General features: G+C 36.4%; 1 protein-coding gene across 4 annotated transcripts in view; it reads right to left on the bottom strand.

Moving 5' to 3' along the window:
• LOC5566549 overlaps positions 1-25,370 on the bottom strand; it is a 139,039-nt gene extending 113,669 nt beyond the window's left edge. For 3 of the 4 annotated variants that reach the window (XM_021853152.1, XM_021853154.1, XM_021853153.1), the window contains exon 1: positions 24,442-25,370. The gene's annotated coding sequence lies outside the window, so the exon portion shown is untranslated. The remainder of the gene's footprint in view (positions 1-24,441) is intronic. The other variant, XM_021853155.1, reaches the window with a different exon arrangement.
• Positions 25,371-25,642: the final 272 nt, after the last annotated feature.

Genomic DNA, 25,642 nt, shown 5'->3' with positions numbered 1-25,642 from the left:
GAAAAGCTGGAAAAGCTTCCAGCAAAAAGCGGCAAAAGCTTCCATCGAAAATCTAGGAAAGCTCCCAGTAAAAAGCTTTACAAGCTCCCAGCGGAAAGCTGGAACAGCTTCCAGCGAAAATTTAGAAAAGCTTAGAGCGAAAAACTAGAAAGCTCCCTGTGAAAAGCTGTGAAAGCTTGCAGCAAAAATATTCAAAAGCTTCCAGCGAAAAACTGTGAAAAGCTGTGAAAGCTTCCAACGAAACGATGGAAAAGCTTCCCAGCGTAAAGCTGGAAAAATTTCTCAGCGAAAAGCTGGACAAATTTCCAGCGAAAAGCTGGAAAAATTTCCAGCGAGAAGCTGGAAAAGTTTCCAGCGAGAAGCTTGAAAAGTTTCCAGTGAAAAGCTTTAAAAGCTCCCAGCGGTAAGCTGGAACAGCATCCAGCGAAAATATTCAGAAGCTTCTAGAGAAAAACTGGAAGAGCTCCTTGTGAAAAGCTGGAAAGCTCCCAGCGAAAATCTGGAAAAGCTTCCAGCGAAAAGCTGGAAAAGCTTCTAGCCAAAAACTGGAAGAGCTTTCAGCTAAAAGCTGCATAAACTTTCGGTGAAGAGCTGGAAAAGCTGCAAAAGCTTTCAGTGAAAAGCTGGAAAATATGTAAAAGCTTCCAGCGAAAAGCCGGAAAAGCTTCTAGCGGAAAGCTAGAAAAGATTCCAGCGAAAAGCAGGAAAAGCTTCCAGCAAAAAGCTGGAAAAGCTTCCAGCGAAAACGGGAAAAGCTTCTAGCCAAAAACTTGAAGAGCTTTCAGCTAAAAGCTGCAAAAATTTCCGGTGAGGAGCTGGAAAAGCTGCAAAAGCTTTCAGTGAAAAGCTGGAAAAGCTTTCAGTGATAAGCTGGAAAAGCTGGAAAAGTTGTAAAAGCTTCCAGTGAAAAGCCGGAAAAGCTTCCAGCGAAAAGCTGCAAAAGCTTTCAGCGAAAATCTGGAAAAGCTCCCAGCGAAGAGCTGGAAGAGCTTCCAGCGAAAAGCTAGAAAAGCTTCCAGCGAAAAACTAGAAAAGCTTCCAGCGAAAAGCTGGAAAAGCTTCCAGTGAAAAGCTGAAAAAGCTTCCAGTGTAAAACTGGAAAAACTTTCATCGAAAAGCTGGAAAATCTGGAAAAGCTTCCAGCGAAAAGCCGGAAAAGCTTCTAGCGGAAAGCTAGAAAAGATTCCAGCGAAAAGCAGGAAAAGCTTCCAGCGAAAAGCTGGAACAAGCTGGAAAAGCTTCCAGTAACAGGCTAGAAAAGCTTCCAGTAACAGGCTAGAAAAGCTTCCAGTGAAAAGCTGGAAAATCTTCTAGCGAAAAGCTGGAAAAACTTCCAGCGAAAAGCTGGAGAATCTTCCAGTGAAAATCTGAAAAAAGTTTCCAATAAAAAACTGAAAAAGCTTCCAACAAAAAACTAAAATAAGCATCCAGCGAAAAGCTATAAAATCTCCAGCGAAAAGCTGGAAAAGCTTCCAGCGGAAAGCTAGAAAAACTTCAAGCAACAAGCAGGAAAAGCTTGCAGCAACAAGCTGGAAAAGCTTCCAGCAACAAGCTGGAAAAGCTTCCAGTAACAGGCTAGAAAAGCTTCCAGTAAAAAGCTTAAAAAGCGAAAATCTGAAAAATCTTCCAGCGAAAAGCTGGAGAATCTTCCAACGAAAAGCTGGAAAAGCTTCCAGAGAAAAGCTGGAAAAGCTTCCAGCATCAAGCTGGAAAAGCTTCCAACAAAAAGCTGGAAGAGCTTCCATCGAAAAGCTGGAAGAGCTTCCAGCGAAAAACTTGCAGCGAATAGCTTGCGACGAAAAGCTGAAAATGTTTCCAGCGAAAATCTGGAAAATCTGAACAAGGTTTCAGCGCAAAGCTGGAAAAGCTTTAGTGAAAAGCTGGAAAAGCTTCCAGCGAAGAGCTGGACAAGCTTTCAGCGAAGAGCTGAATAAAGCTTCCAGCGAAAAGCTGGGAAAAATTCCAGCGGAAAGCTCGAAATGCTTCCAGCTAAGAGCTGCAAAAGCTTTCAGCGAAAAACGGGAAAAGCTTCCAGTGAAAAGCTAGAAAAACTGAAAAAGTTTCCAGTGAAAAGTTGGAAAAGCTTTTAACTAAAAGCTGGAAAAGCTTTTAGTAAAAAGCTAGAAAAACTTCCAGTAGAAATCTGAAAGAGCTTTCAGCGAAAATCTGGAAAAGCTCCCAGCGAAAAGCTGGTAAAGCTTCCAGTCAAAAGTTGGAAAAGCTTCCAGTGAAAAGCTGGAAAAGCTTCCAGCGAAAAGCTGAAGAAGCTTCCTGCGACGTACTTGAAAAGATTCCAGCGAAAAGCTTCCAGCAAAAAGCTGGAAAAGCTTCCAGCAAAAAGCTGGAAAAGCTTCCAGTAATAAGCTGAAAAAGTTTCCAGCAACAAGCTGCAAAAGATTCTAGCGAATAGCTGGAAAATCTCCCAGCGAAAAGCTGGAAAAGCTTCCAGCGCAAAGCTGGAAAACCTTCCAGCGAAAAGCTTCCAGCAAAAAGCAGGAAAAACTTCCAACGAAAAGCTTCCAGCTAAAGGTTTCCAAAGTGTGTGACAATGTCCAGCGTTCTGCTGGTTTTTTTTCCCAGCTGATCATATGAAGTTTTTCAAGCTTCTCACTGAAAGTTTTTCCAAATTTTCACTTGAAGATTTTTCAGCATTCCGCTGAAAGAATTTCCGGCTTTCAGCCTAAAGTGTTTTCTGCTCACTGTTATAAAATATCTGTTGGAAACTTTTCCAGCTCTCCACTTAAAGCTTATCCAGCTTTGTGCTGGAAGCTTTTCCAGCTTCGCGCTGTTAGTTTTTCCAGCTTTTCCTTAGAAGATCTATATGAATTCCATTGATATATTTTCTACTTTTCGAAAAACGTTTTTCCAGTTATTCTTCATAAGCTTTTCCATATATCTGCTAGAAAGCTGAAGCTGAAAGTTTTTCTAGCTTTTTGCTGTAAAGTTTTCCAGCTTTTCTCTGAAAGTTTTTCCAGCTTTCCACTGGAAAATTTTGCTACTTTCTACTGGTCTATCAGGTTCCCGCTAGAAGCTTTTTTAGCTTTCCAGTAGAAGAGTTTTTAAATTTCTGGCTGGAAGTTTTCTGGGTTTTCCGCTGGACGTTTCTCGTTCCTCTGAATGTTTAACATGATTTCAGCTGAAGCTTTCTGCTGTAAGTTTCTCCATATTTCCATATTTGCTATAAGTTTTTCCAGCTTTACGTAGGAAGTTTTTTCAAATATCAAGTAGGGTTTTTTTCAGCTTTTTACCGGAATTTTTCCACCTATTTTCTACAAGTATTTTGTTCTAACTTTTCGCTGAATTGTTTTCCAGTTTTCCACCAAAAGTTTTTTTCAGACTTCAAAGGTATTTTTAAAGATTTCTGCTGGAAGCTTTTCTAGATTTTTGCAAGAAGCTTTCCAGATTCAAGCTTGAAATTTTCTAAGACTTACGCTAGAAGTTTTCACAGATTTCCAATAGATGCTTTCCCAGCTTTTCATTGAAAGCTTTTCCAAGTTTTCGCTCAAAGAAATTCCAGGTTTTCACTGGAAGCTTTTCCAGTGAAATTAGGAAACTTTTCCAGCTTCTTTCAGTTCTCAGTTGAAAGCAGTTACAGATAATCTGGCAGAAGTTATGACAGTAGTTGGAAGCAAGAACTGCTTCCAACTGAAATCAGAAATATCAATACCACTTACTAATAGTAAAAAAGATGTTAAAATATTTCCAGAGCACGAAAACTATACTGCGAGTTCAAGAATCACAAGATCTGAAATTCCTGGCTGCATAACAGTTCAAAAGAGATCGTCACCTACGTAAACTTAAGAGTCACTTGAAATTCAAGTTGATATTCTTCGCGTCCAAGTCCTATCGCGCAACGCGTGTGGGACGCACAATTATATAAGAAATATTGCACGAACCGTTCATTATTGACACTTTTTTGCAACTACACCAGCTGAATCTCTCCCGCCACCAGCGAAAAAACACCTAAAATTTTCGCGCTCTCCAGCAGCACAGACAGGTTGCCCAATTGGGACGCAACAAGAGTCCGGCAGAACAGCGCAAAAAAAACCTGTCCCGTAACCTCCCACACCGAAAACCAGTGATCAACAACCGATCTCGATCGCAGCCTCTGCTGCTGCCGTCGATCTTCGGATCGTTATAATGACCATCGCCGCACAAAACCACGGGGCCACGAACCGTTGCTTGTTGCTAAACCATTGACGAATGCGTGCACTTCAAGAGAAAAAAAAGCAGATAGGTACTTTTCGTGGACACTTGTCGCCACAAGAGCCAGCTTAATATGCAACGCACTGAATGGCGGAGTCGATGTACAGAGGAGTCACTAGAATAAATTCGTGCCCATATTTTCAAACATGAAAAATTGAGATATTTGAACCCGCAATAGTCATTGAACCTAGTTAATAGTACCAGGCAGCAAATTGGACGATCGAAATTCATACATTTAGCCTTATGAAAGATGGAACAGTTATTGCAATACGAACGCTTTATATATCGTTACAGCATCGCATATCATCAAGGTGTCAATAGGTGCATGGTATACGCACGGGCCTATCCATCGCAAGGTTCTTGTTTTGATTCCAAGTTGCCACGAAAACTTGTTTTGTGTTTTCGCTCTTACAATTGCAAACTTTTTGAAAATATGCGTTCAGGAAAGTAGCTTCATGACTTATTAGGAATTTTGTAAAACACTATTTTTGGACTTTTCACCAAAAGTATCAATAAATCTAAAAATTTAGCTAGGAAATGATGGAAATTTTTTTTTTTGTTACAATTTTTACGTGGTCAAAATCGATGTTTTGACTGTTTTCTATAAAGTGTCATACAGCACCATCCACGTCAGTCATAGTGAGCTTCGTAGCCGTGCGGTTAGTGTCACCAGGCATTTATCCGCATCGTGCTAAGGAGTGTGGGTTCGATTCCCGCTTCAGACCGGAAAACTTTTCGTGAGGAATGTTTTCCGACTGTGCCATTGGGCGTTGCATGCTATCCGTTGTCTAGTGTGGTGCTTCCTTCAAAGGGCAAATGCCCACTGGAAGCATTAACGTGTCGGTGTCCTTAAAAAAAAAATAGTGCTAAAGTGTCCTCAGAAGAAATATATAGAATGCCTCAATGAACAACACTGCCGAACAAACTTTTTTACTAGGACGGTCCTATCAGAACATAAAACTAATCTAGATCAGTTTTGATATTTTTAAGGAGTCAAAATGTTCGACAAATTATTTCAAAATACCTTGTCGAAGACGCCAAACAATTAGGATGCATATCCACAGTTCCAGAGATTTTGACCGTCGAAAATACTGATCTGCCCCAGTGTGCTACGGGCCAAAATCGTGATTGCTTCTCGGTAATCCATCCAGCTGTGCGATTTTCGGGTCAGATTCAACCGCGCACTCACTCAATATTAATTTGCCTTTGGTTCGCGGCCTTCCCCCAGCCAGAGTTAATGATGATACTTATAAAAACGATAAATGACACTGATCGGGGAGGTTCAGTTGGTGCGAACCCACGCAGAGTGACCTGTTCCCGGGTCCCGAATTAATTCAACCGAAGGGGTAAGCGTTTCGTCCCACGCTCCCCCCTCGAAACTGAGGATCAACGCGGCTGAAGCAATTATCGACGAATTAAATGAGACTCTTAATTTGTGATTAAGCCTGTCCGCTGTCGCTCCGGCCGCAGAGCGTTGAAATATTGGACATAATGATTCGCGGAAATACCGAAAGCTGAGGTTTCTTGGCAGAGTAGAATTGACACCTTTGTTTGTTTCGGAGCAGGGATCTTCTGGAATTCTGGAATCTCATTTGCTTGAGCCGGTCGATCAACGGGGGGCTCTGACTTATGAGGTTTTGAATCAAGGGATTAGTAGCCTGTTGGAATGACTTGACTGTCAAAATATTTTCGTTGCGATGTTAGGATTCGGCGAAACGGAGGAATAAATCCACAAATTTTCGGAAAGTCACCACACGTGTTCTCAACCAGAGAGGTCAAACCTCCGACCAGGGATGCCAGGAGACTTTTTCGAATGTCTTTCAGTCTCACGCAGTGTTGGTAGATTCACACTCAAATCTCAACCATAGAGTTCTCCCGCGAGAGCAAACTCATTTAAGATCTGCTTCGCAAAACTCACGCATGATATATTGTTGCAAAATCACTTGCTCACGCTCAAGGCGTCAAAAATGATTCAATCATAAACCAATTGGAAATCTGTCAAAACCCAATGCTTACAATGTTTACATTAGAAAGGTTTGTTTTATTTCTTGCAGGAAAACATTATTAGTGCTTTGCGTGAAAAAAAACTGATCAAATACATGCCAATGAGTTAAACGGATGAGCTAACTCATGCATGATGTTTAGACTGTTGGGTTGCGTGAGTTAAACTCAAGCGTGAAAAATCTTTAAAATTTTTGCAATGCTGTAGGCGAATTCCGGCGCGTATCTTCTTCGAAGAAAAGAAAATTTTCTTGCTGGTGAGTAAAGTAATAAAATTTCTTCTCTTCGAAGAAATTGTTCGCCCGAATTCACCTACTGATCTCAAATTTTAGGTTAAGTCATGGGTATGATCAAAGGGAGAGCAGAGAGTGGCGTTACAAAGATTACATTTCAATTGAATATTTCAAAGTTTGTCACAAGCGCGCATTAAAAAATGCATCAAATAGGAGTTCATCTAAAAACAGATGTCTTTTAAAGATCGTTCACATAATTCGTCTAGAATTTACAGTGCGTCTTACACAAGATCTGCCACAAAATATTTTTATGAAATTTAACAGAATTATGAAAAGAATCCCTCAGCTTGAAAAATGATGAACGATGGGTTCGCCAAGGATAAGGGTTTCCTTAAGATACTCATGAATAGCTTCAGCTTTTGTTCCTGCTTTTTCAGGTCATTTGATTTTCTCAACGATTCCTCCAAATATTTTCATGAAAATTTATGTGATAATTCTTCGAAAAAATCTTCCATGACTTTTTCCTAGAATTTTAGTGAAAAATTAGAAAAAAATATCTTAAATGTCCAGTCAATGAAGAGAGTTAGATGTATTTTTTGTGTTTTTTTTTTCAATAAACAAGAAAGTTACTTTATGTTATCTTCCAGTAAGTTTTGAAAAGATACCTCTCAAGAACAAGTGCTCGGCTTTCACAAAAGGCATCTTCAAGCAATGCTCCACCCTTTTTTGAATTTGTTAGAAATGCAATTTGTGGTTTATGAAAAGAAAAACAGAGATTTCCGAGACATAGGCTTCAAAAACTTTTTTAGTGATTATTTTAAAAATAAACTGTAGCTTCATGAATTAATTCAATTTCACCAGAAACTTCTACAAGAAACTTGAAAAAAATGCTACATAAACCTAGAGCATTTGTCACAACAAAAAATTTAATAATGTTATAATATTAAGCAGTTCCTCTCAGAAAAACTCATGTCATTGTCCAATCAATTTGCTAGAAAACCCTAAATAGAAAATGTTTAGGATTCTAGAATCAATCCAATAAGGATTGCTCGAAGTTGGTAGAGTAACGTCCAAAAAACTTTGAATGAACTCGTGGAAGAATCGTTCTAGCAATCAAAGAAAAAATATTTAGAGATTTAGAATATTTCGATATCCTTGAAAAAAATCCTCCAAAGTTTCCTGTAGATTCCTTGAGGATCCTTGAGGAATTTATTCTTATTCTTGGTGCTATTAAAAAAATCTAGGTAAGGTTTATTAAATTGTGTGTGTGTGTGTGTATTTGTTTGTTTGTTTAAGATCAGTCCATTACTCACTAGTTATGTTGCTTAATGAAGCTTGAAGTACTAGAATGATTCTAAAGTAATTTCACTAGAAAGTTTTACAACAAACTTGAAAAATCCTACATAAGCCTAAGGCAAAAAACACAACTTTTAATAATGTTATAATATTACAGAAGTTATTCTTAAAAAAAACTCCTGTTATTGTCAAAGCAATTTGCAAGGAAATCATATATAAATTTTTGAAGTGTGTTAGATTCCGGAATTTATGCAATTGCTCAAAGTTGATACAGTAACGTCTTAAAAAACTTTGAATAAACTCCTGTAATAATTATTGGCGAAATTTTAGAAGGAACATCTATAGCCATTTCTGAAGCTATTTCAAAAGCAAATCCCAAGAGCAATGCATGAATATGTTCTCAATACAATTTCTTGACGAATTCTTGAAAAAAAAAAATCCTCCAAAGATTCTTGTAGATTTTTCTTGAGGATTTTTTCAACCGCAATTATTAACAAAATTTCTAGGTAAATTTGATGAATTCAAAATTTCTAGAATTTCTAGAAAGCTATGTTAAGCTTAATAAAAGTGTGTTTTTCTTAATCTTTTTAACGAGATTTTTAACCCTGGGTAAGGTTATCTCGGGACCAAGTCTTTACTTCCCTCGCGTAAGAAGTTGTATAACTTTTAAAGTCCTAAGTGACTATCTCGGGGATGGGATTTGATCCCAGATCCTCGGTGTGAAAGTCGTGTGTTCCAACCAGAGCTGAGTTGTTGAATGTCATGAATATCACGTGACTTTGACGTGGTTGCCAAAATCATCCCGGTGCCAATTATTCCCGGTGACCTTTTCCATATTACTTTCGGTTGGTAATATTTGACAAGGTGTCGGCACAGAAGACGGTAAGCTGGCAACCCTGTCACCCATTTCGAAAGCGACGCGTTACGCAGTTAAAGCGCCGCGTCAAGACAAGTGACAGCTGTCAACAGACACCGGGTGCTGGTTGCAAAGCTGTCAGCGAACCTTTTCCAGTTATCGTTTCACATTTGTAGCAGAGAGAAAAAAGTGTTCAGTGAAATAGTACACGAGTGAAAAGTGAATTAAAATAGAATTTAAAATTCAAATTCAGTCCAAGTTATTTGCGCAGGTTTACAGAACCAGCGTAATTTATTTTCATTCCTTCGTAGAGCAGTTCAATCTGAGTTTGCGAGTTAGCTATTACACTTCGAGATTAATAGAAAAAAACAATTGATACGTTTGTCCATGTAGATCCTAGTGAGTCAAGTCACAAGTCCGTCAAAAGTCCGCCCCAAGTCGAGTCCAGTTTTCCGAAACGAAAGAAAGTAAGATAATACCAAAAGTGTTAATATCCAATGAAGTAAAATTGTTATATCAGGTGTTAGGTCACGTTACGAGGCCGCAGAAAGAGAAAAAGGATGTGTCCCACGAAAGGCCCCCGAATTGTAAGTTGAACTTTACTCTTACTAAAACCATTTATACTTATCTTAACAATGTCATTGCAGTTGAAGCAATACACACACTATTCGCTCTCAAAACGGTTTTTTTTTTTAATTCCACCCTTCCACTCCCTCGGCACATGAAAAAGTGCCATAAACATTTCAATTTTCCCAAAAATTTTGACATTTAACAGCACTGGTTCTAACCTGGGAGGGAGGCACCGAAATATGACATATTTTTTTTTTAAACTGCAAGAAAACTCCAGCTCGCCAACGACAATCAAGGCAGACCTGATGAAAATTGCTTGTTTTCTTTTGTTGTGTACCTTCCACCTTTTCGGACAAACATTGAAAAAGGGCCAAAGTTTTCTATGCATTTCATTTTCGTTTTTATTAGAAAAAGTAAAATGATGCGTATTTAAGTACTTTATATTCAATCAGAATAAAAGGTGCTATCGTGACATTACTTTTGAATAGGCATGAATAGCTTATCAATCGATTTGTTGTCACATTTCATGAAATGCCAAAAAATGTTTTGATCAGTTACGCACTTTTTCCAAGTTTGTCCATTGTTTGAGATCCGGGCTCACAGTGACAGTTCGTGACAGCAGAATCAATAAGATTTTCTTTTAATTACTGAAAGTCTCTGAAAAAAAAAATGCATCTTTGAATTGATTTATTGATAATTTATTAAAGTGATTCCTAAAGAATGGCAGTATTCTAGAAACGTCCCCTAAAGAATTTGTGGATGTTATTCCAGGACGAAATGTCTTTGGAAATTTCTCAAAGATTCTCTAGAAAAATAATCAAAATTTGGATTAGTAAAATTTGCGAACCCTTGTTTAAGTAAAATGTTTCTGAGGTTACTTTTCTCAATACATCCCAAGAAGAATTAATTGAGATTTTTCATTTCTAAGAAATGTTTGGGTAACTCGCAGGGATTCTCTGGAAGAATTCCCTAAATTACTTTTGAGTAAATCTTGGAGTTTTCAAAGATTTTTTCATAGATTTTTTTGAGTTTTCTATGATATTTGTGATAAAATTTTGGTGGATCTGTACAATATTCTTGTCGTAACTAATGGATTTTTCCTCTCTGATATCTGATCTATGCCTATAGTTTTGACGGATTGCAAAAATTTCCGAAGAAAAGATTTGAAAAAAATAATAAAAGTGCCGGTACCACTAGTGGATTACCTAAGGACGAAAATGCAAAACATCTGCAAAGTTGTTCACTTTGAGACGTTAGGCAAATTTTCAGAACACACCAAATACTTAAAACTTACTGTTTTAGAAATAAATTAAAAATCTCTTGATTACTAGCTTTTGCCTTTGAACAACCCTCTGAAACTTTTTGAAGCATCACTAAAATGTAAATATGTCACTATAGACAAAATTTTACTTTATTTGTATCTCGTTATCCAATTTTAAGCCAATTCGGACTTCTGGAAGCCGAGATACAGAGCCCCCAACTTGGGCATTTTGTATGAAAAAACAGCATGCGGTTACTAACTTTTGTCACTGACAGTAGGCCCTTCCATGTGAATATAACCTTTATTAGGCTTGTTTACATTTTAAAGTCCACACTTTTATCTTGGCTGGCATGCATGTAGTAGTTTTGTCTCGCATTCGACAACTAATACAAACTAATTCAAAAAAATCGTACATTTCTTCATATTCTCAATTATGATAAATGGGCATTCTCGTTTTAGTGCTTTGTTGACTTATCGTAGGTTTTGACAAATGCTCGGTTCTTATCTCAACCATTAAAAATGGATCAGCCTGCCTAACTTAAATGTAGTCCCGGGTTCTTCCCAAACATTTCTCAAAAACGATATTCCTGTATACCTTTGGGAATTTATCCAAGAGATCGGATAAGATTTCCTCCAAATCGCTATTTTTTAATTCCTCTAGAAATTCTATAAAAATCTATGAAAATAAATCCTTACGAAGTTTTTCCAATGCTACCTTCAAAATTTTCCAGAATGTTATCTGTTATATTTTTATACGGATAGTTTCAATCAGGTTCCTCTCAAGTGTCTCAAAATATTCTATGGATTTTTCTGTTATTTTTTCCTATTCAAAATATATTCTAGGGCGACTTAGAAGGAATCAAATACAAATCTATATCCTGATTACCTTGCAGACTCATCATCTGTTTATTGATTTCAATGCGGCGTACGATTCAGTGAAAAGAAATGAGTTATGGCAGATAATTATAGAATATGGTTTTCCGACGAAACCGATTAGACTGATTCGCGCAACGTTAGATGGATCGAAATCAAGTGTGCGGGTTGCGGATAAGATTTCGACCTTCTTCGTAACCTTAGATGGATTGAAGCAAGGAGCTATAATGATAGCAGGCGTGCAAAAATGCGGTACCATCGTCATGCGGTCGCATGGAAATTTGGAAGAATTTATTAACTTTGGTACTCTAGTGACGTGCGATAATGATGTTACCCGCAAGGTGAAAAGGCGTCTTGCAGCTGCGAATAGGGCTTTCTACGGGTTCCGTAACCAGCTGAGGTCCCGCAGCCTGTAGACGAAGATAAAATTCGCGCTATATAATATAATCCCAGGACAAATTCATTTACGAATCTGTGTAAGAATTGTTCGATAGAATCCTAGAAAAACTTTTGGCAGAACCTCTGGAGATTTTTTTCAAATAAAAATCTCTGTTGTAAGGAATCTATGGGATGTTTCTTGAAACCATTCTGCATTACTTCAACAATTTCTAGAGAAGTCCCGGCAAGAATTTATAGTAGAAACTCTTACAAAAATCCCAAATGAATACCTGAAGGAAAACATGAATGTTTTCTAATGGAATTCGTGGAAGGATTTCCAGATAAATCACTGCCAAAATTCCTTTGGAGTGTTTCTGTAGAGAACACTCATAAGTAACCACGTCATTGATTTGTTTCTTGACATAAAACTGAAAAAAAATCAAATAATTTAAAATAGTCTTCCAAATATAGCTACAAAAACCCGATTTTTTTCAAAATATCCTCAGAGCATTTTCTGAAAAGGTCATTTTGTACAGAATGATGATCAATTTTTGCCAATTTTCAATTTAATCGGATTCCGACATGGACTTTCGACCACTCACCATCTTTTATATGTAACAATTTTGATTCGTTCCAACAAATCCAAAGGCTATTACTGGTCTTGCTCTTCTAGACATAGAAAAAGCATTCGCCAATGTTTCGCATGAAGGCTAGATTGTAAAACTATAAAACTTCAATTCTCCAACATACATTGTTAGAAAAAATCAAAGTTATCTGCCAAATCGTACACTTCAGATTAATTATCAGAACTCCAAGTCTAAAAAACTTCCTGTAAGAGCTGGTGTTCCTCAAGGCAGCATTTTGAGGCCAAACTTGTACAATATTTTTACATCTGACTTACCTGAGTTACCCCAGGGGTGTCAAAAATCCTTGTTAGCGGATGACACAGGCCTCTCCGCCAAAGGACGAAGTCTGCGTGTCATCTGTAGTCGATTGCAAAAAGGTTTGTATAGATTTTCTTCATACTTGCAAAACTGGAAGATTTCTCAAAATGCTTACAAAACTCAATAATATTCCCACATAAATCAAAAGCTCTTTATTTGAAACCTTCAAGTAGACATGTTGTTACAATGAGAGGGGTTCCAATAAATTGGTCAGATGAAGTTAAGTATCTAGGGCTCATGCTAGGTGAGAATTTAACTTTCAAAAATCACATTGAGGGCATTTAAGCCAAATGTAGCAAATATGTAAAATGTCTCTATCCGCTTATGAATAGGAAATCAAAACTTTGTCTTAAGAACAAGCTTTCGATCTTCAAAATAATTGTCAGGCCAACTATGTTCTGTGCTGTACCAATATAGACTAGCTGTTGTAATACCAGAAAGAGCATTCTTTCCTTCCTGGTATAGTACTAATAAGTTACAGAGAATATCCAATATTGAAACATTGGATAAGATGTTGCGTCATATATTTAGGTTATGTTAGGTTAAGTAAATTGAAAAAATTTTTCTCTTTAGGTGAAATCAACTCACCTGTAGAAATTCTGAACTGCTAAGGCAAATTAAATGTAATGTTTTTAACCAAATGTTAATAAAAGCTTAATTTTGTATTACCATATTAAGATGATAGTGTTGTCTAACACATAACACCTAGATATAAGACATTGATGTAATGTTTGAAATGATACTAAAAAAAGAATTAACAAAAAAACAATTTTCAATCTTTCAAATAAAAGATATGTTTTTCAATCTGGCATCCCTGCCTCCAACCCATCCCACCGAACTAATCTCGATGGATGGACGAAGCTTCGATTGTCATAAATCGCGTACTTTGCAAATTCATCGATGGGCGTCGATCGCCATTTCCAAAACCGTAAAAGAGCTGATCAATATTCATGTACGAGCAACGGACAGGCGACAAGGCATTAGCATTCCCGTGATGGACAACCTAAAGTGCCGATTTCGTAGTGCTGATGACCATCATCATCATCGTCATTCGTCGATTGATCGTTTTTTGAGGGTGAGCATAATTTGTGGGAAAATGCGCCCTACCCATATCGCGATCGGTTCGCAACCAGCTTAATTTGAAATTCATTGAAGACGCATGATCACAAATTTGTTGTCTCCGAAGTTTTTTTCACGCCGCGTCAAGACGAGGAAGCTCACTGCTTGGCGCAAAAACAGTCACATTTATTATCTCGTTATACCCTTCATGGTCTGCCGCAAGAAGAAGAAAAATAAGTGTCATTTCCAAAGGGGGAATCACCTTACCGTCTAAAAGGGTTGGACCACTCAAAAATCACTTCGATCAGCGCGGGATGCGTCTTTGGGAGACATAAGTGGCGTGACACTTGCTGGTGACCGAACACAATTGAGGTGGGGTTTGCGCAAAAAAAAGAGCCACAATGTACAAAAGACTGCTGTCAGCCAAAGAAATGGCAGAAATAAATCAAAAGATGGGCCAGACCGACAAAAAATCGGGTTGTCAAATGAAGGTGGTTGTTGTTACTTGAAAATAATTGCTGAATGAGAAATTGGAGGATTTAAACAGCTTGTGTTTTGGGTGTTATCAACGACTTTAGACGACGAGCTGGACACCAACGATACCTCGATTTGATGTAACGAGTGATAGCTCAAAAAAGATAATGATATTTAGTTGAATTTGCAATTATCTTTCAAGAAAATGGGTTTTATTAAGTCTACTATAGTTTGGGAAAAATAAAACAGAAGGCGTTTCTCTAGAATGTGCTCTTCTGAATTCTGAAAACTGTATAAAATTGGGCAATTCATTAGAACACTACAACATGTTTTCTAAGTAATACATCGAAGCAGCCCTAAACTCAAGCCCTCCGATGCACGTAAGGAAGCAAAGAGTTCCGCTGATCGTAGTCAGTATTTCCGGATTTAGTGAATTTATGCAGGATATTTCGAACTCAATCAATGGAACCACAAAAGAAAAAAAAGGCAGCCACTTTTTTCAATGATTTCCAAAGATCGCGAGCTACATTTATGTACGCTACTGTGAATTACAAGTCAGTCCCATCTGTTTTTTTTTTCAAAACTAAGTTGATATAAATTTTTAACGCATTTTCTAATAATCATTCTACAAGAACCTGCAAGATACATATAATTGTTTATAAAATTAAGGAAACATTATCGTATGATTTCACAAGTAAACGTAAGTGCATATCAGTTCCACTACAAATAATCTCCCTGTTTGACTAGCAAATTCACTATGTATAGCTCTCCTTAACATTTATCTCGGAAGGATATCGGAGTCGAAATCAAATTTTAACAGTTTCAAAAACATTCAGCAGCATGCGTCGTATTAGAAGCGTTACTGATGGCACCTACGATATCTTTCAAAACAAAAGAAGCAAATATTTTCCCTTGATTTTCTAGAGTTATTTTTGCAATGTTCGGTTAAAAAAATGTATCCAAATATAATGTGCATACCAGTTGTTACGAAAGGATTAAACATTGAAACTATACTTAGTCCAGATAAATGTTATAGATGTACAAAAGTGGAAACACACTGGAAAACAACATTCATACTTGCAACTTTTTTCTATTTATCTTTATGACAGTAATCATCCTGAGGACACTCTGACACTGTGAGGGATGAGCCAGCTTACTGACAGCTGGCTTGTTTTCTTGTCTTCTTCGAATTCTTCTTCTCATGTTTGGGTTTTGCCCAATGTTTCGGAAAACATAAATTGGGCCAAAATCATTTTCCCATATCAATTACTATGGGATAGTTCATAAAATTAAAAGATTTTAATAGTGGTTTGAGTCCAATCAATAAATGTGAACACAGCCTGAATTTTCAATCACATCCACTTTTAGATTGGCCAAATTTTTGCATTATTTTTGCCGGTATTTTTGGGAATTTTTATCATTAGTAAAAGATTTCCTTCGGAATTTCTTGTGGAAATCCTTGAAAAAGACTAAATTTTTCACAAATAATTCTGAAACAATGTATTATAATTGATTGGTTTTAGAATAAAATCATTGATTTTTTTTAAATTTAAGTGAAACTTCTGACAGACTTATTGGTGTAAAATTCAGGTAGGTAAAAATTGGTTTTGATGAAAATCGAAATTTAGTCCAAAATTAAAAATAAAATAAAATATTAAATCTGTTTGAAAAATCCAAACAAAGACATAGAGAACGAGTTGTTCAAAATGTAAGCCTAAATGAATTACAATATATACTGCTTTTCATAATGATATGATCACCCAAATTTTTTGGGAATTGAATTATGGAGAATCCGACACTTAGTTTTATGTGTATATTAATAAAAGAGAAATCATTTCATCAAAATTAAAATAGTATCAAGAAAACGTTTCGTATTTGACTCAATTCTTCAAAATGCCCCTTATCGATTTTTTTATTGTTGCCTCTTTTACAAATATTGGTTGAAAATGCCTTTTTAAAATCACCTACTAAACATTATAAGCTCATATAGGTATCCCAGAATCTATAAGAATCTTTCTTAAGATTGTATGGGTTTCTGATAATGATTTTTTTCATAACCTTCATGGAAACAAGAAAATTTTGAATTATTGTAAGAAAACATACTTCAAAGTAAGGCAATCAAACTATTTTTTTAGATTTAATTTAATATACGAAAGAAGAAAACACGTTCAAGTTTTCCGAACGTACCGTTTTATTTTCAAGGAAATCACTCAAATTTCTTCACATAATGATCGATCCTTCTATGATTCGAGTCCACTACATTTAAAAGTTGGAAAATATAAATTCTTACCTTTTAAATTGCCACTGTTCAGAATGTAAGTCAAGTCATGTTCGGAATGTGAGACAAAACGGTATGAGAATATTGAACGTTCTTTATTTTGTGTACCGTTGCTACTGGATGGCACTCCTGGAATATATTTCATTGGATGGTAGGTCATTTGGCATTAAGTCGTTTGTCATAAAGCCGTTTCGCATAAAGTCGTTTGGCATAATGGTCATTTGGCAGAAAGTCGTTCGGCATAATGAATTTGAAACCAGGAATTTCTGAAAATGACATTCGTTTTTACGTTTCTATTGAATCTTTCTGATCACATCAGGCTAGTTTTGGAGTCAATTGACACAAAATATATATATATATATATATATATATATATATATATATATATATATATATATATATATATATATATATATATATATATATATATATATATATATATATATATATATATACATATATATAGATATATATATGAGTATACCCCATTAGGCATAAAGACGTTAGGTATAAGGACGTTAGGCATAAGGATGTTAGGCATAATGGACGTTAGGCATAAAGACATTAGGCATAATGGATGTTAGGCATAATATACGTCAGGCATAATGGACGTTTGGCATAAAACAACTTGCGCGTGTGTCATTTGAAACTCGTATTATAATGAAACATTTTCGGGCCCATTTACAAAATCTATTACGCTGATAGGGGTGGGTATCTGTCCTTAAGGTGTGACAGCTCATAAAAATGTACGATGTTTATACAAAAAGCGTTACAAAAGGGTGGATTGATTGGCTGGTATTAAATGATTTTTTTCGGTGCTATGAAATGTGACCATGAACCGAATGACAGATATGGAGGAACATTGATTGTCATTTCAATTCTAAAATCCAGCTCAATCCATTTTTGTAAGTATCATTTTATATTTGCGATGTGCAATCAAAGTGTTATTTGTTTCTAAAGATGTTTATTTTAATGAGTATATGACATTTTTTGTTATATTTCTCTTACATAATTGAGTTAATTCTAAAAAAGGGAAATCTTCCATATAAATATTAATACTTATAGTGCAAATGAGTACCTTGAAGACAATAATCGAGAGGCAAGTCAAGAATTTATGTTATAATAGGTGATATAATCTTCAGCAATAATTTTCTGGTAGTATGACAACTATCTTCTTAGCGTTACATTGCTACTTCGAGTCTGCTCTTCATTAGTGAGAACGGTTCCTTTGCTACTTATGTAAACAATTTTCGATGATTTTCAATCAATTTCCTCGAAATTTGTCAAGTTTGAAAAGTAAAATTTGATTAAATATTTATTTCAATTACAAAAGTCAAGTTCAAATTCAACATAACACAATATCCAGCATAAAACATGGCGTGCATTTAGGAGCAAAGTGATATTCCCAATGTTATTGCATAGAGCTCCTACAACTTATTTGATTACTCATAATCAATCAACAGCAAGTCGAAACGAAAATTTCGGATGGAAATATTTACATCTACAATTCCAAAAACTATTAGAAAAATAAAAATACAACATATATTGGAAGAAGGTGCTTTCTCAAACAGTCTTTTCCTCCAACCATTTAATTAACCATATAAATATAAAGAAAAGCCTATGATTCAAAGAAGGGAAAATGTATGGTGGAAATATTTAAAGCAATAATGACATTATTGTCTTGAAAGAACAGCTTATTTATAGAAGAAGGGAAATTTTCTGATTAAGACATTAGCAGCACTAACTCCAATAATTTTGTTGACATCAAAACTATAAAGAACAGCCTTCAATTTAAAGAAGGGATAATATCTTATGAAAAATTTGCCAGTTATATGTGTAGAACCAAACCCAAAAATGAGCAACTGATCATGTACAGCGTCGTTCTTATTCTTGGCTTTCTCATTTGTGCACGATACATTATGCTTTATGGCCAAGAAAGTGAAGAAAACGAAAAGATCCTGGATCGACTAGGAACCGAACTAAGATACCTTCAGCATGGCTTTACTCTATGGTTAGAACTCACGCCACTCACGCTGAGGACCTGGGATCAAATCCCATCCCCGAGATAGTCACTTATGACGTGAAAGTCATAGTTTCGACTTCCTTCGGAAGGGAAGTAAATCCGTTGGTCCCGAGATGAACCAGCCCAGGGCTAAAAATCTCGTAAATAAATATAGGAAAAAAAAAATTATCAAAAAAGTCAGTACATTTTTCCAGGAAACGATTTATATTTTCATTTTGAAAATTATGCCTATCGTCCATTATGCCTAATGTCCATTATGCCAAACATCTATTATGCCAAACGTCCAGTATGCCTATCGTATTTATGCCTATCGTACTTATGCCTAACGTCTTTATGCCTAACGTATTTATGCCTAACGTCGTGCACCCTAACCAATCAGTGCTGTTTCACATTGCTTTTAAGCTTTTGAACAACTTTGCTGAAGACACGAACATTCTAAGTGGTCAGGTTCATGAGCCAGAGCCGTCTAAAATATGACCAATTTACATGCACACTAGCGCCACGTAGCGGCAAAATTGCTAACCAATCAGTGCTGCCTTAGATTGCTTCTAAGCTTCTGAACAACTTTGCTGAAGACACGAACATTCTAAGTGGTCAGGTTCATGACCTAAAGCCGTCTAAAACATGACCAAATTACATGCACACTAGCGCCACGTAGCGGCTAAATGGCGCATTAAAAATGTCAGCTGATGAACGCCGTAAGGCTTTTGAACAACTTTGCTGAAGACCGCAGCTTTCTAGAAAGTAAGGTTTCCAAGATATTGCGTCATTAGTGTAATAGCTTACGGGTGATGCTAAACTTTTTGAGGGGTGCTACAATATTCAATTGAGGTGTTGCAATACTAGATGATGCGATTCCATACTTATGGCGGGTAGTGTACATATATATAAATATATATATACCATAATTATGAGTATAAACATTGTTGATTTAAAATTTAAATAAATTTCCCCTTTTTTATAAATAGGCTGCTCTTTGGAGCTATACTTTTTAAAAATTTTATTGTTTCTATTTGACAAAAGGTCGGCATTCGATAATATTGGTCTGCTCAAGTTAACAGCGAATAGAGACATCGATTACGGCTGTTACTTCAATGTTCCCCCAATGTCGGTTCCCCGAACGTCGTTTCCCCGAACGTCAGATCCCCGAATACCCCGTTTCCCCGATTAGCCCATTCCTCGAACTGGCCATCCAATATGCAATTTTCTTTTTTTAATTGGCGGTGCTTTCGAGTTTTATCGTCCTCAGCATTTTTGCCAACATGTGTATAGCCGAGAATGACAGAGTACCACCTTCTTTTGATTGCTTATCGTTCTTTCCCGTTCACTATCCAGCCACTGAAGGCTATTATAGCACCTATTTAAACTGCACCACTTTTCAGAGAAACCGGTGATTCGGGGAAATGGCATTCGGAGAAATGGGTCATTTGAGGAACTGGCATTCGGGGAACCGACATTCGGAGAAACGACATTCGGGGTAAAGTAGTACAATCACTTCGATGATTCTAAACGCAATTGTCTTTTCATTTTATTATGCCGCAATAATTTTTGGTATCCAATCTCCTATTGGTTTATTCATAAATTTTGGCGTATATTTATACTGTTTTGAATTTTATTATTTAACATTAAGCTAAATGTTAACCATTTTTTTCATTTTGTTGTTATAATGATAATTACTTTAGAACCTGCCGATATTCAACATATGTTTTTTTGCAAACGCATCATCTTCTTTCGAGATATGCTGGAAATAATATTATCTCAACCACAAATTTTCCCTTCTTTCGCCAATAGGGTCCTAAAGCCCAGTCCGAATTTAAGTGCCAAACGCTAAAGTTTAGGGTTTTTGGCACACGTTTACTAAATCTTTAATGTTTTTCGTTTGAATAAGTTCAAAAAACATTTTTTCATGGTTTTTTAGATTTTGTCACATTGGCTTAAACTCAAATTTTGAGTGTATTTTGTTTTCCGTGTACCTTTTGAAATGTCAGATAGGAACAATCCCAGTGTTAAAACTAAATCCCCTGTGGTAATTTTGTCGACTAAGCGAACGTCAAACATGGTCAAAAGGGTCAGGGTACATTTATGGACCAAATTTTTAAAGTAAAGTTCAAATATGATGTAGTCGTTATTTGAACGAAAAAAAAATTGCTAAAATAGTTGCAGTAACATGATCTTTTGTGTTATTAAATAAAACAAGATTTCATTAAACATTTTAAGACCGTAAAGATGGTGTTTTTGATGTACAAAATTACAATTTATATTGAATCGTTGAGAAGTTTTCTTTTAAAAATGTGTTGTTAATTTGAGTTATGCTGTGACGAGATTTTTTTGCGTTAGAGCCTTAAACATTTTAAACAAAAAATAATCTGCTCTCGTATATAGGCTATTTTTGCATTATTACTGCAGCATAATGCAAAAATAGCCTATATACGAGAGCAGACTATTTTTCGTTTAGAATGTTTAAGGCTCTAACGCAAAAAAATCTCATCACAGCATAACTCAAATTAACAACCCATTTTTATTAACACATTTTGGATTAGAACTTTCAATATTTTGCAAAAAAAAATCCCTTCTTTTATCAAGTAATTTATCAAGTATCCAAAGCACTGTCCCACAGCTTGATCTACAGCGAAATATTCTATGAGCGTTCCCTTTATTAATAACTGCGAACTTTCTTTGCCAATTTACTATTTTCAAATATGTATATCGCAACAAGCTCAAAGCTGCTCTATGTTCTGGGATGTAGAGAAAATATTATTCCGAAAAGATCTTCCACCAGACCCGTCACGAGTATTATTTAGTAATGCTCTCTAATGTGACAATAATTTTTGACATTCATAGCTTAGAAACTCTCTGAACGAACACCACGTTTGTTGAGAAGCTATCAATTTTTTTTTAAGGCCAACAGTGACTTCAAATGCACCTGGTGGGCATAAATTAGCTGATATTTATGAAAATTTTAGTTCCTACGCAATGCAATACTGTTGGCTGTTGAGTGTACTGATAAAATGATTTATTTAAACTTTTTTACTATTGTTTTTACGTAAAAGTATGGATCAACATTTTGATTCAAATGCCGAACACTGTGTTAATTCAGTGTCATATTCCGAACACATTGATTCAAATTCCGAACAGCACGAATAAATCATATTCAAATGACTAATTTCTCAAATGAATTCATATGAGTTGGTTCTACTGGTCTAAAACTGGAGAATCATCACTACCCCTGAGGTATAAAATAGATTCATAAACGATAAAATTTAATTGCAATTGACTGCCATTTCCTGCTTATTTGATGACATATTTCAGCGAAACATTTCAACCAAATCGCCATACAAAAAACGAGTGTTTGGAATATGAGTCTGTTTGGAGTTTGAGACAAAACGGTACTTATCTAAATGACAAAAAGGTTAACTGTCGAGTCCTAATGACTTAACAGACATTGCGGAATTTGTTCTCAATTGATTCCGAAGCACGATCAAAGCAATCGAAGATAAACCTCCCATCTATATCGGTCCATGATCGGCAATGTTTCACAAGTTGTATGAATAAGCTTGATGAACAGCAGCAGCGAAGGAGAGTCCCAAAGAGAGAGCGATGGTAAAACCCATTTGTTACCATGCCCCATGGGTTTTATCATGCACTGCTATCCCCCCGATACAATCAAAGCTGTAGCAGTAGACGATAAACAGACTCTCAGTATGTGCAGTGGATCATGATTGTTACAAAGAGCGATAAGTGAGAGATACTTTCAATATTCTCAGAACTCAACCCCTGTGACTTGATCAATAACCATTGGATCACATAAAACGCATGTTACTTGTCCAGAACTTGAATATTCTTAAATCTTCAAAATATCGTCAACCCAAATCATTAGCACAAATGGCCACAGCACGCACTTACTGCGTATGTTCGCACTGAGTTCGTAGATTCATAGAAAGTATAGGAATTTCAAACAAATTGCAAACATGTTTGTTTTGTACCTTTACTCCACAACCCTTTATACACATTCAACAATATTACCGGAGATTGGGACATGTGTGCCACCTAAAGAAAATCATTCAATAGCTTTGGCCAAAGCTTATCAAACCCACCAATTTAGCCTCATGATGTTAGTTTCTCATCTTCTCATAAGCACTATGCCATATTAAAAGAAAATGGTTTCAAAAAATATTAGTTTTAGACAGTGCTGGTAATGGTAATACAGTCAACTCTCCACATCTCGATGTTCTACATCTCGATATTTCTCCCTATGTCGATGATTTCATAAGTCCCTTCAGTCTGCATACATTTTCACTCTCCATATCTCAATATCCTCCTTATCTCGATATCTCCATGTCTCGATGTGTTTCTGTTGATTTTTCGTTCTCAATTTTCTCTCCGTATGTCGATATACGCAATTACGAAGGTTACTAAACCAAAGTTTTGGGATTCAAAACAAATTAGAAGCGCAAAATGACGTTTGTTTGTGTATTACTTTCTTGGCAACGGAGTGTTTTTCAATCTAGTATTCATCAAAAATTTGTTCTTTGTCTCGATCTCTCCCTATCTCGATGGTCCCTTCGATATCGAGATGTGGGACAAGTGTGCCACCGAATAAGCATCGCATAAAGTTCTACGCGTAAAGTTTTTTTTTTTCCTATTTATATTTTATAAGTAATATAAATAGGAAGGCTAATTAGTAATTTAGATCATATTTACCGTCATAAGGAGATGCTTTATAACAAGGTTTATCACATGTGGAACTCTCTACTAATCAATTAAAATAGGTAGCTAAATTGTCATTTTTGTCTCCATCCCATACGAAATGGCGGATTCATTTAATGTAATATAGATCAGCCCTGAATAGCGGGAAAATCTTAGTGTAGATAAGCTACAAACTATTTAACACGCCGAAAACATGTTACAATTGAATACTTGAAAAATAAATCTATTGTGGAGCAAAAATGCCAGCTTTTCCGCTTCTATACTTCAGTACCACTACTGGTGCTTGGTGCAAACTGAATTTCTTTTGTAAAACTTAATAGATTTATCGTTCAAATGCAACAACTTCTTACACATTTGAAAAGTTGCACGATTTACCGAATTTTAGAAAAATCTGTTCATAGTTTACATTCTATCATGCTATTTAAAAACAACAAAACAAGCAACATAGGTCGATAAAACATGAAAAAAGCAATTTTCAAAATATTTTGTTCATTAAATTAAAAACTATAAGGATATAAGGAAATTGTTAAACTCAATGAGAAATAGTAATTTACGGAAAAAGTTGCAGAATGATGAATTTCACAGCACTTACGACTATGCTACGAAGCTTGCCGACTAGGATAATTACGACGAGTGCTGTAAAAATCGAGTTCTGTAACGAGTTACGTACAACATTTTTTGCAATTTCGTAGAAGACCACTTGAGGGTATCAGAAATTATATCGGAATGCACTCACCATTATTTTACAATTTCTGAAAAATGGTTGTGTTATGATTCATTACACAACTCAAAACAGTTGCGTAATGAGAAAGCGTTCCGTAATGAATCATTACAGCACTGGTTTCAGTTGCGTAATGACCCTTCCCACACTGCATACTTAAGTGCAGGAAAGTAGGCCGTTTCATGACATATTGGCATGATGAAAAACAGCCTATTACGATGAGAAAGTGCAAAAAATATATTTTACGATTTCATAAAAAGCAGATGTGGCCTACTTGCTCCTATTGCACACTTGCCCCAAAGTCCGCTGATATGAGCTAACATGATCGCAAAACATGTCTGGTCATTTCAAATAATCGGGATCATTTTATTAATCCTTTAAGCTTAAAAAATCACGGATTTTATCTACCCAGGAACCTCAATTATCAATCATTAAACTTCATCGCCACCATAACACAATATTGCAACAATTGAAGGAAATCGTTAAAAAATCACGAAAATGCAATTCACAAACCGCAAACCAAAAATTAATAGTTAATTTGTTTTTACGACAACGACTTACCGGTCCCAAAAAAAATAATGCGACGTCACAAGAACCAATCGAAATAAGATGCTGCCAGAACGACGACCGACATCAGCCGCGGGTAATTCCAGAACGTTGTTATTGTTTATTCTCCTTTGAAGTCGGCGCGGCAACGGCAACAAAGTTTGCTTCTTGATTTCACTTCTTCTTATTTTTTTCTCCTTTCGGTGGCAATTTATCGCTCTGCTTATCTGATTCGTTGGCTCAAAATTGTGTTTGTCATTCAATTTTCCACTTGGGTCTGACAAGACAAGCAATCAACCCGGCAATTATGGTGTTCGGGACACTTTAAAACTCGCACAATTTTCAATTTCCGATATCGCACAAAAATCACCAAACAAAGCGTTGCCTGTTTTGTTCCACACCGGCTTCAAATGGCACTCGAAATCCGTCAGCAAAGGCTGAGAAAACGCTCTAAGCAATTCGCTTCTAATACACGTACTTCTGAAAGGTCGTTAATTTATTCACTTCACTCTCCTCCGACACCTGTGTTTTCGTTTCGTTTCGAGGTTCGTCGCTTATTCACTACCTTCAATGATCGCCGACTGTTTCACAGGTGATCGCAGATAATAATCGATCTAGCCGATCGATTCGATTTTCTTCTCGATTGACCACAGTCGGAAATCGAAAGTCGTTTCAGCAAACCGTTTTGTCACCACAAAAACCGTATCAAAAAAAAATTGATCTTAATTATCAACTTTTCTACCGATCGATCGATCAATTCATCAACTAGATCAACTGCCCCCAGGATCAAACCGAAAGTCGCCAAAACGATCTCGACTGTGCAAAAAACACCACAACACTAGGAAAGACACAAGATCTCCAGAACCACACCGCAGAACGGGTTGAAAGAAACAAGTGCGCGCGACACCGCGATCGAACAGAGACTGCAAAAATTTACAAATCAAAACCAATTCGCAGCGAGCCGCGCACATTTACCATACCGACGGCGACGTTTACGTTCTGCGATCGGTCCCCGTGTTTTGTCGAGTAGCGCATGCTTATTGGTGAGAATAGGCCTCCTCTATAGGCAGTCAGTCAGCCGCGCGAGAACGAGCCATCGATTCGAGCTCTCCGCACTCGTCGCTAAAGTCGTCGTCGATTTTGGTTGAGACTACTTCTCGGTAGGGGAAATGGGTTCAAAATGAACTCATGGAGTAAAATGGCTCAGTTTAAATTT

Source organism: Aedes aegypti, chromosome 3 (assembly GCF_002204515.2).
Source record: "Aedes aegypti strain LVP_AGWG chromosome 3, AaegL5.0 Primary Assembly, whole genome shotgun sequence".
Lineage (NCBI taxonomy): Eukaryota > Metazoa > Arthropoda > Insecta > Diptera > Culicidae > Aedes > Aedes aegypti.
This window is presented reverse-complemented; position numbering and strand designations above follow the sequence as displayed.